Source organism: Rattus norvegicus, chromosome 2 (genome assembly GCF_036323735.1).
Source record: "Rattus norvegicus strain BN/NHsdMcwi chromosome 2, GRCr8, whole genome shotgun sequence".
In the NCBI taxonomy this organism is placed as follows: domain Eukaryota; kingdom Metazoa; phylum Chordata; class Mammalia; order Rodentia; family Muridae; genus Rattus; species Rattus norvegicus.
This window is the reverse complement of record NC_086020.1, coordinates 235,997,609-236,010,989: the sequence shown is the minus strand read 5'-3', so window position 1 is coordinate 236,010,989 and position 13,381 is coordinate 235,997,609.

The following is a 13,381-nucleotide window of genomic DNA, read 5'->3' as shown; positions in this document are numbered from 1 at the left end:
TGGCTGACTTGTACTCTTTCCCTCGCTTTCAAGCTTCATCCATGCTCTAATATGTATCTCTGTTTTCCTTCTTATCGAAAGATAACATTCCAATGTGTGGCTATTCTATATTTCGTCTCTTTGACAGCTTGGTGAGTTTTAAGTTGCCTCCGTATTTGCCTACTGTGAGTAATGTTAGTAAGATTTTGTGTAGACGTATGTTTTAGATATGCACGGTTACCTACCTAGGAGTAGACTTGCAAGATCATATGGTGACTCTCTGTTTAACTTTTTGGGCCACTGGTGCACCGTTATCACCCACCTTCTTTATTCTAGCTAGCCTGGTGGATGTGACATGGTACCTTGTGGTTTTGCTTTGCATTTCCTTAGCACTGCTGGGGCTGTGCACCTTTTCATGGGCGTTTAATCACTGATGTAGTCTTTGAGGAAAGTCTATTTGAATCCTTTCCCTGCTTTCTGAATTGAGTTATTGGTTATTGCCTTTCCCTTGTTGAATTTAAGTATTGCTCATCTATTCAGAATACAAACTGTTATTAGATATGTGACTTATACTTGCTTCCTCCCACCCTGCAGTTGTCTTTCCATCTTGACAGTGCCCTTTAAAAACATCAAAGCTCTTTAGTTTTTATGAAGTCCAGTCTCTTTCTTTTACTCCATGCCTTTGATGTCCTACCTAAGAAATGGCTCAACCCAAGGCCGTAGAGATTTATTTCTATCGTTCCTTCTAAAATTTTTATTGTTTAGTTCCTATAATTAAGACTATGCTCAATTTTGAGTTAATTGTGTATGACGTAAAGGGTCCAATGTTGTACCTTTTAAAAGGTTGATACTCATTTATCTCAGCACTACTTATTAAAAGATAATTCTCTCCTGGTTACATCACCTTGAAACCCCGCAGAAAGTCAATTGGCCGTGAAAGATAAGTCTGTTGACATCTATGTTTATCCTAAGGCCAGCCATTTAGTCTTTATAAGAACTGTATGAGGACGAGTCGCTTAAAGGGCCAGGAACCTTGGGTATGTTCTTTAAGTTTGTAAAATTAACATGCAGTGAAACCAAGACTAGAAATTTGGGTTTTCTCATACCAGAGGCTCAACTAGAAAGTTAATATTCCCCGGTCACAGGAGGAATTACTGTGGCATGGGCTTATAATTAGGCAAAGATTCCAGGATGGAAGGCATTTGAATTCATGGGGGGAATACCACCAGTAGGGATGTAAGAGTACATAAAGCAAAGCCAAGACTCAGGAGGGAATGCGGGCGGAAAGAAGCCAAGACACCACAGTTAATTAGAGCATTTGGAAGCTCAGAGGGAGCTGGGTAACTAGCCTGTGTAGGTCAGGGAAGAGTTTTGAGAAGTCCTATTTACCAATGTCAGGAATGTTCTAGAGAGGTTTGGATGGGATAGGAATCCAGGTAGAGAGGGAACAGAACCTTGGAGGGTACTAAGAACATAGCATAGCCAACTGCTGACAGAACTCAGCTGAAAGCCAGGGGATGTTCCAGAGCAAGAAGCAGACTAGAATATTTGGGGTAGGTTATGAAGGGCCTTTTAATACATTGCCAAGGAGTTTGGGTTTTCTTTTGGAAACAGCGAGGATGATTGCAAACCTCACATGCAGGAGGTGGGTCTTAAAGAACTGGGAATGTGGACCAATTCAGACTAGCAAGGAAGGAGCTGAAAGCAGGAAAAGTTAGCTAGGAACCAGTGCAGTGAGTTGGTAATGTAAGCAGAGCTGGGACAGGAGGGCCTTAGGGTTCATGGTCGATAACACCTGAGGGATAGTTTGTTGCTGTAGATGGAAGAGGCTGGAAGACGGAAGAGGAAGAAAGAATAGGAACAGAAGGAAGCCAGAGGGAAGGGAGGGGAGAAAGAGCTGGAGGAGGAAAGGAGATGGGAATAAGGAAGTAGAAATAAATGAAGTGAGGACTAGAGAAGGAATGTGGAGAGAGAGGTGAGAGGAGAGAAAATAAAATGAATGGGAAGGAAATAGACACATCTTGAAAGTTTAGTATGTGATCCCTCTGCTGGGATATTTCTGTTTCCAGGTGAGGAGCTATACTTAGGTTATGTAATAACCAAACACTTTACGATGACTAGTCAATGGTTCGTAGACGTTTTTGGGTCTACTCCTCTTAGAGCCCAAAGTTACGGCTCAGTCTTCTACACCGTGTCACCCAGATCTTTGGTACAGAGCATAGAATGACACCACCTATGAGGAAAGAGGCTGGTCTAACAGGCTGGGCACAGAGGGGTACATAGGGTACATAGGGTATATGGCAGTGAAGGATGATCCAAGACACCTACTTCTCAGGAGAGGCCTAAGGATGGAGTTGCCCAGCCAGAGCAACTCTCTTGCCCATGAAATACTGGGAAGAAGAAGAAGAAGAAGAAGAAGAAGAAGAAGAAGAAGAAGAAGAAGAGGAGGAGGAGGAGGAGGAGGAGGAGGAGGAGGAGGAGGAGGAGGAGGAGGAGGAGGAGGAGGAGGAGGAGAAGGGAACAGATGAGGCTGTCCAGGGGACAACACAGTGTATATAGAGAAAAATAAGCAAGAAAGTCATCAAATGGATGAGAAGTGGGAGGGCTAAGCCATCTTCTCTGGTGGTACCTGTCCTCAAGCACATCCTTATTTGCACCCATGGAAATGTCACTTCCAGATCTCAGCCAGGCTTGAGGGAGAGGGGCCCGAACCTTTCCTTCTAGGTGGGAACACTCAGTGGTCAGTTACTATTCTCATCACCATGGTTAACTATATGGGGCATGAGGCAAAATTCAGCCAACTACTCTGAAAGTACGGTCCGCTCCAAAGGGCATTAAATAATTTCTGGTGGTCCCTTCCAGTCCCATGGCTCTATCGCTCCCCAGCTTTTAATATGAGACTAGTAAATAAGAAACTATCTTAAATTTTTGATTTCCAGCCCAGAGTCTATCATTATACTTCCAAATTTTATTGAGAAAATATTTGAAGCCAAACAGAGACTTTCATTTTGTTGACTTTAAAGAAAGCTTCATTCATATTCATTCAACAAATATTCATCTATCGCTTGCTCACATAAATAGTCCTATGCTGGATGCGAGAAAGCTCTGGGACACACAAATCTCTGTCTCTGGCTTGTTTGTAATCTCGATGAGGGTGGGGGCAGAGGAGAAGGCCACGCCCCTTATCTGTAGATATAAGAACTGTTGGTAATTAACGAGAGTCAGCCCTCCTGAGAGATGCCTCAAAGCAACCTAAGACCTAGTCTCACACAATGTGGACCATAAGAGGCTGGAGTAATGGAAAGACCAAGAGAGACAGAGACACTCATGGGGATGAAAGGATAGGAGGGCAGGGGTGGGATTAAGAAGAGAACGAGATTAAGGAGTGCTTTGAGTTGAAGTCTGACTTGGGAGGTCACCGATGTTAGGAGAGAGGAGAGAGAAGAGGTCCATCTGCCTACAAGAAGAGGTGACACACAGCGGAAGTAAGGGCAGGAGTCAGCCTGAGGAGCAGAGGGATCTAAGGTAGAAAGGAGAAATGGAATTGTAGGCTGAAAGGCTGTGAACACATCCTGACTGTTACTAGGACCAGGCCTGTGCTGGACATCAAAAGGACCTGGCTGGGGCATTGTCACCTCTCACATGTGAAGAAACATGGCTCTCATTTCGTCCCATCCCCGGGAAAACCCGCTCACTCTCAAGGATAAACATCACTCGTGCAGTTCTACACGTTACTCAGAGTGCTGGACCATTGCTGATATGGCTTCTCATCCCTCCTCTGCACACAAAGGTAGGACTTGAAGATAGCAGGGACCGAGGGCTGTCCGATCTCTCTCCACGCCCCAACAGCATCTAATCTGCCTCTGTGATTTGTGTGTTTGCAATTTAAGGGTGTTCTCTCCCATTGTGGAGCCCAGGGCAGCCTCCATACCGTGTGTAGCGCCTGGGTGGCCAGAGACGAGGCTTAGGGAAAGGTTTCTTAGCTACCGAATAACACGTCAGTGATTTATACATAAATGAGTCAGAAATATGGAGATTAAGTTTTCACTGAGATGCACACGAATTAAGGAGAAAAGTGTTTGAGGCGATTTAGAGAGCAGCTCCGTGAAACCTGAAGCATATGGAGAAGAATAGGGGATACTGGGGAAATCTCTAAACGGATGGGGTTTGGTCCAGAGAGTCCTTCCAGCCCCTCACTACTTTACAAAAAATCGCATTTGAAGAAATTAACATGACTTCAGAGACTGGCTCGAAAGGGTCCGTCTCCCCAGGTTTGACGGGCTCATCCCAGTCTAATTGTTCAGATTTTAATTTTTTTTTTTTTACCTTGTTCTGCAGTTCATGTCTAAATACTCAAAGATGTTTATATTGCATACATTCAGCCTTAATTGGCCCTTAAAAGAAGGTGTTGATTAGTGTCTGCTCAACATCAACAGCTAGCTCACACAACATTCTGTAATTACTGTTTATTAATTTAGTTCAAGTGGCATAGTTGAAAGCCCTGTTCAGACGGGAGAAGTAAATTGTCACCGGTATTGAATATGTAAATTATGTGCATTGTAAATTTCCACGCAGAAATGCTTAAAGTTAAATGCCGCGCACACAAACCCTTCTGGTTTTCCCTAACCCGGCTCTGGGAGTGGAACCGGGGTCTTCGCTCAGAAAGCGCATGACACAGGAATTCAGTAGGGGCAGCACCTCCCCAGGACGGCGCCTCTTACCCGGAGCTTGTAAAATGAGATTTTTGTAATCAGGTTTTGTTGTATGTGTTCCCTTTCTCATGAAACAAGGCAACGCTAACGTGCCCTCTTTATCTTGGTTCACAAAGCCCTTCCGTGGGAGTTCCTCCCACCAGGTTTTTCTCAGCCTGTTTGGCAATTCTGTAAATTCCCCCGCTGCCTTGAGGAAGTTTCTAGAATGAAGCTGTTGGGTGGCATGCTGAAAACAAAGGGAACTGGAGACAGCATTTCTTCTGCAAAGAGCCCGGATAAGTTACACTGAGTGTATGAGTGCGTGGCGTGTGCATGGCGTGTGCGTGCATACGTATAAATGTGTGTCTCTTCTCCGGGAGTAGCAAAGATGGCCGAAATGGAGCAAGCGCTGGCAGGTTTGCTCAAACTCTCTGATCTCTGGGAGGTGTATTAAGGGGTCTGGGTAGCCTCCCCACAAGGGGCGTGGCTTAGCATGGCTGTACTCACCTCACACCATTAACAATCTTGGATTTCTCCTGTATTAAAGGTGGTATTAAGTGAACATTTTCTTCAAACATCAACCAAAACACTTTCTTTTTTCTTGTAGTAATGGAGTGTTCAGTAAATTACTTAGTCCATGCATTCCTTGAATTCTTTTTTTTTCTTTTTACTTTTTTAACCTGTGAAGTGAGGAAAATGACAGTACTTCCCTCAAGGACTGACTGCAGAGATTAAATGAGACAATGCTGGCAGCGTGCTTAGCAGGGTCTGCTCATAATGTATAGGCAGTAGCTGTTAGTGTTTTTTTGTTTTTTTTGTTTTTTTTTTTGTTTTTTTTTGTCACTGTGAATGTTTGCACAAACGGGCTGAGGATGTATCTCAGTGATAGAGAGCATGACTAGCATATATAAGGCCAAAGGTTTGACATCTAGCACCCCAAAATGTTTATGTGACTACTACTAGATTATTAAATTCTCTATCCTATTATTTACCTATTTGTGTGTATGTGTGTGTGTGTGTGTGTGTATGCACACACTATTACACTACAGTGGTGTGTACATACATGCATTGCATATTCATGGAGAGGCTAAGGGTCAACCTCAGGTGTCATTCCTCATGCTATGTCAGGGTTGGCTGGCCAGTGGGCCTTAGGGCTCCCCAGTGCTAGGGCGTAAATGGCCATTCCTACATCCAGCTTTCTCTGTGGCTTCTGGAGCCTCAACTCAGGCCCTCACGCTTAAGTCTGGTTTACGGACTGGTCTCTCCTCAGCTCCTGTCTGTCTATCTTTTGGAGGAAGTGTCTTGCTATGCAGTCCACACTGGCCTCACAGTATCTATAACTTTTCTCCAACTTATAGTCATCCTCCTGCCTCTGCTTCCCTGTGTGCCAGGATTATACACTACATGACACACACACACACACACACACACACACACACACACACGCACACATGTATACATGTTTGTGTGTGCGTGCGTGCGTGTGTGATGTATAAAAGATTTGTCTACAAATTTCTGACCATCTGGGATAAGATTAAATTTATAAATATTCGACAAGATATTTAAAAAATGTAGAGATGAAACCCAAATCTTAGGGTTTTGATAAGCATGAGAACTCAGTTGAATTTCTCCCCTAAAGGTTGAAAAGAGTGGTTGAGGCAAAAAACACATCTGGCTCCCATGCAGTCGAAGCCCACCCATGCCCTTGTGGGTCTCTCTGTCTTTGTATGAGTTTTTCAGGCCAGATGTCGGATGTTTTCAATTTTGCAGAATCTGACTATAAATGAACTGGGTGGGGGGAGAAGGCCCAACTGTTACTGGGACTGATTATGATAGTTCCAAGGAGAATGTGTGTGCTTTTGCTTTTGCTTTAGGAATTGTTCCTGAAGAAAGCCTTGTGATTGAAATAACCCTTTTGGATGATAGCTGGCATTTTCAGAAGTAATAATAATGCTACCACAGACACGTAGCGCAGAAGCCATGGAAATGCAAATCGGCACACAATGCTGCCTGGTTCATTGCATCACCCTCCTGTGTGACAGGTGCCCGGGGCTCTTCTTCCTGTTTTACAGATGCAGAAACTGAGGCACGAGGAGTAACAGCATGAAACAAAGTCGAAAAGGCCTTTTCAGATATGGAACCGAGAAGCTTAAAGCCTGAGACACTCTGATCACTAGTCCTCCCTGAAGCACAGAGCCATTGACTCTTGTCACTTGGCTCTACTCACTTAGGTCACTTAGATGGGGGGAGGTAGAGACACAGAGAGAACAGAGAGAGGGAGGGAGGGAGGGAGGGAGGGGGAGAGAGAGAGAGAGGGAGGGAGGGAGAGAGAGAGAGAGAGAGAGAGAGAGAGAGAGAGGGAGAGAGGTCACCCTCAAGTGTCACCTCTCAAGATATTGTCTGTCCCATTGTTTTTGAGACATAGCCAGTGACTTGTCAGTCAGGCTGTTCTTGCTGACCAGCAAGTCTTGGGGAACCCACCTATCTCTGCCTGACTTTTTCTCATGGCTTCTGGGAGTGAATTCAAGTCCTGGAACTTGTTCCATGAGCACGTTACCAGCGGAGCTCTCTCCAGCGCCGGAATCAGCCCTTATGAACCAAGCATGTCTTAGCAGGTTGTTTGTGCACTGCTGCCAATCAATCTCCAATTTTCAATTGATCTCTATTGAAATAATACAGACCCGGGCGCCTATATCCCTCCCATAAGGGGAGCTGAGCTGCAGTACTCAAACCGCTCCATGCGTTGCTTGGGGTCTTATGACGATCTTCCGAATGCCCACCCACGATAACCTTCATAGGGTTTTGAAAGGCTAGGAAGGAAAATGGATCCTTCTAGTGCTTTCCTCCTCCAGCTGGCCCAGAGTTCTGTGCAGGCTGAGCTTTCTGGAAGATTGCTCAAAACTCTGATTACTCCTCTCCCTTCTCAGAGCTAAGCCAATTCCTGCAGTTTTTAGTTAAAATGACATCATCTTACAGGAAGTTTAATTTCTTTAATTGTTTTGTTTATTAATCTAATTGCCTATTAATGCCTTCACTGCAGGTTGGACACAGTGCATGTGAGGTGGGAAGGTGTGGGCGGGGAGCTAAACAGGAGTCTGCCTTCCAGGAGGTAGAAACTCTCTTGGGGGGACAGAAGTAAGCCAACATCAACCATGCAGGGGGCTGCTGGAGGAGGTGACGGCATAGCAGGGCTGTCTTCTTAGTTCTAGTCTGTGGGAGATCTCAGGGGAAGCATTAAGGATGACTAGGAGTCAGACAGATGAACGTAGGTAGATGTTGCTCTTAGGAAGGCTACAGCATATGCAAAGGTATGGAAGTTTGAGAGCAGGGATCCCTGGTTCAGAGATGGGGAGCAGTGAGTGTAGACCATGGCTCTTGTGTATCATGCACTTTGGAGGTACCTGGATGTAGAGATGGAGGAGGGTTAGAGCCAGGCTTGGAAGACTCTTTCATGAAAAGGAAGGTTAGAAGGGTTCTTGGGAGACTGTAAGACAGGGGAATTGCTGTGATGAGGGTTTAGGCACATGCAAGAGAAAGGCTTTCAATTCAGAAGAGTCATCTAGTTCCCTCCATCACCGCTGGAGTAAATCTCCTGCATTTATCAGAATATTAGTGGAGGCACCCCAGAGGACCAAAACCAGAGGTGTCCGGCTGTCTGCTAATTGATTGTAAGGACTTGACTAATTGATCTCATGAGACTATGGAGTTCATCAACTCGAGAATCTTCAGGTTAGCGAGTACACTGAGGAGCCCACATTATGATTCAGGCCCAAAGACCATCTTCGAGAAGATTTCCCTGTTGCTGGGAGTATGGGATGGGGTGGGTGGGGGCAGCATTTTCTGTCTTCTATGACCATTAACTGTAATGATTGAATCAAATACATTAATATTATGATTTAGATGTTGCCTACCCCTCCAGTTCCTATGCTGACTCTTAACCCCCAATTAATACTGTCAAGAGGCAGGGACATTGGGGGGAACCAGACCCTGAGATGTGGGACCCTGGAAAAGGGGATGCAGACTTTTAGAAGGAGTATTTTTCTCCAAGTCAACCACCGCATGACGACACATAGAACATTCGATATATGGCCCTCCCTAGACACCCATTCTGTGACTCTAGATCTTTGGTATTTCATCTTACAGAACTGTGAGTGATAAATTTCTGTTTCTATAAATTATCTAATGTAAAGCAGTTTGTCCTAGTTCTAAAGCAGTTTGTCCTAGTACCCATACACAGGAAGTCCTTCATTTTCAACTTACCATTTCAACTCGGCCATGACACAAATGTGTTGTTTGTAGTAGAAATCTAATTACACAGTTTTGACCTTTCTGTCCAGGCTGGTAAGGTGGAGTGCGATGCTATTATGACATTGGACAGTGGCAGTGAACTGCACCTCAAGATCAGCCACATGACCGCAGACAGAGGAGTGACACTATCCAGTGTACTGTGATTAGCTGTGATGTTCAGTAGGTCAGGTATAGGGAATGCATTTCTAGCTCAGGGTAATTGCAACCTGTGATGGAATTCTTCAGATGAGGCTCCATTGTAAGTGGAGGAGCACCTCTCCATTATAATGCCGCGTAGAGCACATGACAGGGGCAGGTGCCTGAATCCCCTGATCCTGGAGCTGGTTTACTCTTCAGGAACAAAATGTTCATTGTGCATCAAAGCTCACTTTGCATTAAAATAAGGACTATGTCGTGTGCTTAAGAATGAGATGCACAGGAACCAGTAGACCTCCTGGCATTTTACTTCCATAGAAAATGACACTTGATAGAAATAACGTCAGGGCAAGTCTTAAGGACAAGATTGCCTTCAGGAGGGACCGGGGAAAGAGTGACCTCCGATCATCTGGTGTCAATATTTAATTACTAAATGAGGTGAATGTCGTGTGATGGCAATTGGATTTCCTAACCAAACAGCCCAAGCCTGACCATGTGTTCTCGGCAGGAGGAGACGCCATCATCTTTGGGATGAACTTGCTCTCTATTAGGTCAATGAGGAGTGAACTAAATATTCTCTACTCGAGTCTTCAAACGATAAGAGCTTAACAGCTTCGAAGGAGCTATTACAGGCAAATGCCTAAAAGAAGTAACCGCTTGAAAGGCCTGTAATTATGTACTTCTATAATAGTGTGTGAAGGGATCATGGTTTCCCATCAAGGGTTATTGAGTAAATAGTGAGTTCTCAAGTCAGTAACTACTTATTTACGTGATGGCCAGTTACAGCAATGAAGAAACCATCGGAAGCCACTGAGAAGCTCTTACTCATCCGCATTGCCTGTGCACTGTCTGCTCTTCATGCAGACATGAAAAGCATTGTGGGACTTGGAGCAAAGAGGGTGGTAGGTGCTGTCTCACTGTTAAGATAAGGGATGCCAATGAGTTCCAACAGTTTCTGCTACTGATTTAGATTTAAAGGGTGCCTCTGTTCTTTTAAACTCTGATAAAAGGTCTTTTCCTTGGGGATTTGCCCTTCTCACAGTCCTTGAGACTCTGGTAGGGATGTCAATCAAATAACGAGACCCTATGGTCAACAAGTGACCCAAGATCTTAAGAGTGCTTTTGAGGAATTGACAAGCTCTCTGGGAACCACAGGGGTATCTGTTTTTCTAGGTTCCCTTGGTAAGGTCCATGTAAGCTTGAGGCTGCTGTACCACACAGGCTGAGAATCTCACCTCAAACTAAAACCAACACAGTAAAGCAAAGGTGAGAAGAGAAAGGAATAGCGTTGAAGCACCTTGGTGACCCATAGATGTAGTTACTTTACATCTAGAATATCCTGAAGAATCACAATTCTGTTTTACATATGTGTACTTTGATGGTTTCAATTGGGAAGACTGCTCTACTTGTGATGCCCACCACCCCTTCTCCAAACTGTGTAAGAATTTCTTAATATGTCTATTAGAAGATTTGTGTTTGTGGGTAGATGACCACAGCTGGTTGGCATCTGCTCTGCGTAACAAATAGTGAAGGACCCTAGTTCTTACTGAAGCATAAGAGCTATTAGGAGGCTTGGCCTGGTAGAAAGTAGGTAGGTTATGAGGACCCTAAGTGCTTTCACCAGCTTTACACCCACCGCCTCAAGTCAAGATTAGGCCAAGTACCATCTTCCCGCCTCGGGTCAAGGCTAGGCCAAGTTCCATTCTCCACCTACAGTTCTCGGGAGAAGCAGGGACATTCTTGAAAATTGGAAGAATGTACTCACATAGTCACCTGACCCTCTGGTTCTAGATAGAGTTCAAATGCATGCCATATGCTTGCTAACTAATAGATTCAAAGGTCAATATGCTTAGCCAATAAGTTTAAACTGTACCCTTGCTGATGCAAACTGTACCGCTAAAAAGTATAAAAACTGCTTGTTACAGACATTCAGGGTTGCCTTCCAGTCACTTGCCACGAGGGGCTGATTAAAAGTCGACCTCGATGCGCCGGAAAATAAACCTCTTGCATTTGCATCGAACTCTGTTCTCGAGTCTCAGTTGTGTGTGGTGGGAGGGTCTCCCGCTAGTTAAGACTCACGTTGAGCTTTACAGTAGGATTTTGGAAGAAGGCGAAATGACAGATTTGGCTTTATCTGTCCAGCGCCTCCCCCATTAGCAGGAATCAGCCAGAATTACCCATCTGCATCTGAGAGAATATCCCAGAAGAGAAACATTCCTGCCTACAGTTCTCCCTTCTATCCTTTCTGTTTTATTTTTGCCAAGTGAGGGAGCTGTCTACCTTCTTAACTCTAAAACAGATGGTGAATATAAGGACAGTCTCTGTTATAGAACACTTTGCTTAAATATTTAATATGTTGAAACTTGTACACAAGGGGGAGGCAAGGCAGGGCTCAGTGGAATGTGTCTGCAGTGCATGTACTGTGCAGAGAAGATGGGAGGAGGATGAATTCGAGGCCAGCCGAGGATGCACAGTGAGACAGGACCTCACAATCCAACCAACAAAGTAAGCAGTTGAACCAAAATGAAGGAAGGAAAGAAATAAGGAAGAAAGGAAAGAAGGAGGGAGGAAGGGAGGAAGGAGAAAGGCAGAAGGAAGGAGGAAGGAAGAAAAGAAGGGGGAAGGAAGGAAAGGAGGGGGAAGGAAGGAAAGGGGGAGGAAGGAAGGAAAGGAGGGAGGAAGGAAGGAGGAAGGAGAGAAGGCAGAAGGAAGGAGGAAGGAAGAAAAGAAGGGTGAAGGAAGGAAAGAAGGAAGAAAGGAAAGAAGGAGGAAGGAAGGAAAGGAGGGAGGAAGGGAGGAAAGGAGGGAGGAAGGAAAGAAGGAGGAAGGAAGGAAAGGAGGGAGGAAGGGAGGAAAGGAGGGAGGAAGGACGGAAAGAAGGAAGACGGAAGAAGGAGGAAGGAAGGGAAGCAAGGAGGACAGAGGATGGAAGAAAAGAAGGACAGGGAAGTTAGGAAGTAGTCCTGATCACTGGCCATGGTGGCTCATGCCTACACTAATTAGTACTTGGGAGATGAGGCAGAAAGATGTTCATCGAGTGTTCAAGGCCAGCCTAATGGACATAGCCTAAGCTATATGACATCAGCCTAAGCTACACACAATCTCACCTATCCCCACTCCAAAAAGGAAGAAACATAAAGCATTCTAGGGGTGATGTGGTCTGGAAGCGTTGACTGTGGCTGAAGAACCACTCTCCATTCCGGCTGGAGCTACAGAGCCAGTCCTCTCTCCAAAGACTGGAGTTTTCAAGGGGATGACAGAGTGTCACTTTAATCAGCATAATTCTCTATAGCTACACATGTAGCCTTCATGATGAAGTGAACGAAAACTGAAGACCTTGGCAAAGCCCCAAGGAAGTGTTTAAAGGAACAAGGGATTACAAGGTCACAGGGAAATGAGATTGCCTCACATTTGGCTTGATTTTTCTGTAGCCAAAGGAATAAGGTTAAGAATTTGAGAACTCAGCTGGAGCCTCTTTAGAATGTCATTGCCCTGGGTTGTCCATGGCATCTTGGACTAGAGCTCAAAGATCAGGAGATTGGGTAATACTCTTCCTAAGTGTTGACTCTGAGCTTCACTTACAATGCCCTCCTTTCCCTTGGCTTGGCCTGTCTTCCAGGTTTGTTTGTTTTAGCAACCATTATTTCTGCAAACTGTGGAATGGACCAGCAATGGATACCCTCTTGCTAGACTTGCTTCAGATGTAGAAAATCTTAATTGATGTGATGAGAAAGGGAACAAAGAGTAGGAGAGAAAGGTAAGAAATATCACTTTCAGTAGTCATAAGATTTCCGTGTGGAATCTGAAAACTGAGTAAAATCCAAAAGAATGACTAGCAGGTGAATAAAGCTAACTAGCTAGCTAGCTAGCTAGCTAGCTAACTAACTAACTAACTAACTAACTAACTAACTAACTAACTAACTAACTGCATAGAAGAAGCTGCAGACAGAGAGGGGAGCCAGTCAGGAATGCATACTGACAGGTTGAAATCTGTCCTTGATACACACATCATCAGATCCCCCTTCCAAAGCACCTGCCACTCATCCAAGCCCTTTCAGGGTCTACACTGAGCACTTCCATGGGAAATGCCTCCATTTTTATCATTAAGTTATCATTAAGTTGTTTTAGATGCCCACTTCCAAATGTTCTTCCACTAAGAGGCTTAGGCCATCTTACTTCTATATTTCAATCTTGTTTTTTCACATGTGTTTGGGAATCTTAAATTATTTGGCCATAAAAAGCAGATATGTGGTATATTTTGGGTAGAG